General features: G+C 41.1%; 1 non-coding gene across 1 annotated transcript; it reads right to left on the reverse strand.

Moving 5' to 3' along the window:
* Positions 1-1,748: 1,748 nt before the first annotated feature.
* On the reverse strand, positions 1,749-1,819 carry TRNAG-CCC. The gene has a single exon. It is a non-coding gene; the product is annotated as a tRNA-Gly (tRNA).
* Between the last annotated feature and the right edge of the window lie 205 nt (positions 1,820-2,024).

Raw genomic sequence — 2,024 nt, forward strand, 5'->3', positions numbered from 1 at the left:
GCAGGTGCAGACCGATCAAAACTGCGTCCAATGTATTCCTATGGTATTTTTAGCTCCAGTTCACATTGCAGCGTGCAGATCCAGAGCAGGTCCAGAGCAGGTAAAAAAACTGCAGCAGGCCCTATTTTACTTGCTCTGGACCTGCAAACGCATCAAAAACGCATGCAAATGCCTGGAACGCACTGAAAGCCCATGTTAAACTAAAACAAAAACATTTTTTTTTAGCCAAAAACGCTTCAAAAACGCATCTAAAAAACTAGCGTGCGTGTGCAGAAACCTGACCGGATCTGCTCTGCCTTTGGTGTGAACTAGGCCTTAGAGAGGACACAATAATGTAAATCCTGGAGGTCTTGGCTGCAGCCTCTCACTTTGTGACTTGCTACAAAATTACAATATTGCAGTCCGATCAGATGTGAACTAGTATGTTGCGCTTGGTTGAAATCTCTTACGTGCGATTTTGTTTCAATATTTCATTGTGATAATGTAATCTTTAAACACATAAGCGATTTATATCATAGAGTGATATAAAGAATTAAATAAACATGCAAGTGAATAATACAAATTATTAAACCTTATCTCATCTTATAATTATTTGATCTCCACTACATGATGGTATTAGTGAAAACAGCACATATATAATCTGAATGTCACCCGTGTAAATATATGTGATAATTATGTGAATCACTATAACCGATATAAATATAACAAGGTTATATAACAGAGGAAGAAATTATTAGATGAACGGCAGAGTCCAACAAAAAATATATATACCGGCCAAGTGGAAAGACCGCTATCTATCCACCCTAATAGAGTGGGATTATTTTAGGCATACAATTTCCCGAGGTCAGTTTGTCCTATTTATACAATGTATCAGTTCGGAGTGTGCTTATGGGAGGAATCAAGTTCTTGGAATCAAACTGCGAAAATTAATGATGGTACATTGAAAATAACCAAGTATCTGTTACTTTATCTTCCGTCGACGGATCCACGGAGCTCCTATTTTCAGCCTCTGTTTCCTCTCCTGCATACAGCTTGCTCTCCCTCTCGTTGCCGATGGTCCGCACCCTCCAGGTGTAATTGGGGAGTCCAACCAAGAGAGTGGAGAAAAGTAGAAGCCCATCTTCACTTATGTGTTTAAAGATTACATTATCACAATTAAATATTGAAACAAAATCGCACGTAAGAGATTTCAACCAAGCGCAACATACTAGTTCACATTTGATCACACTGATACACATTGTTGCAGCTGGTACTTTAATTTCATTTTATTCACCTTCCTAGCGCAGTCAATTTTGGATAAACAATATTGCAGTCCGATCACTGGGAGAGAGGAGAAATGCTTCCTCCTGCCTGCAGCAGACTGATGACAGCATCTCAGCATAGGCAAAGTCACTGAACTTAAACTCAAGGACAGCTTTTTATTTATTACAGGGCGTAGAGCCGACAATTTACGCAGATCTTTACATAGTTGCACATTCACCCTGCCCTGAAGGAGCTTACAATCTAAGGTCCCTATCTCACATGCATACATATAGGGCCAGCTTAAAGAGGAGCCAATTAATCTACCAGCATGTCTTTGGAGTGTGGGAGGAAACCGGAGTACCCAACGGAAACCCACACAAGCACAGTGAGAACATGCAAACTCCTTGCAGATAGTGACCTGGCTGGGATTTGAACCGGGTACCCCCAAGTGCGGCAAGGAAGAAGTGCTGACCACTACGCCACTGTGCTGCCCATAAAAAATGGCTTGTGCTAGCCGGGACTCGAACCCAGGTCGCAAGAATGGGAATCTTGCATGATACCCCTACACTACTAGCTCGGTTTTACTGATAAAAAAGAGGGAAAACTGTCCCTCGTAACATTCTCATTTACATTATAGACAATTCTAGAACAAGAACAAAGTATATAAATAGTTTTTCTTAACATAAACCAGATTTTCATCGTCCCTTTCATCCGCCGTCCTAGACTTCTACAAACTATGAGAGAGACGTCCAACCCCTCACCACCTTGGTCAGTAATTCGCT

Source organism: Nanorana parkeri, unplaced genomic scaffold, assembly GCF_000935625.1.
Source record: "Nanorana parkeri isolate BGI_ZX_2015 unplaced genomic scaffold, ASM93562v1 scaffold155, whole genome shotgun sequence".
Taxonomy (NCBI): Eukaryota; Metazoa; Chordata; class Amphibia; order Anura; family Dicroglossidae; genus Nanorana; species Nanorana parkeri.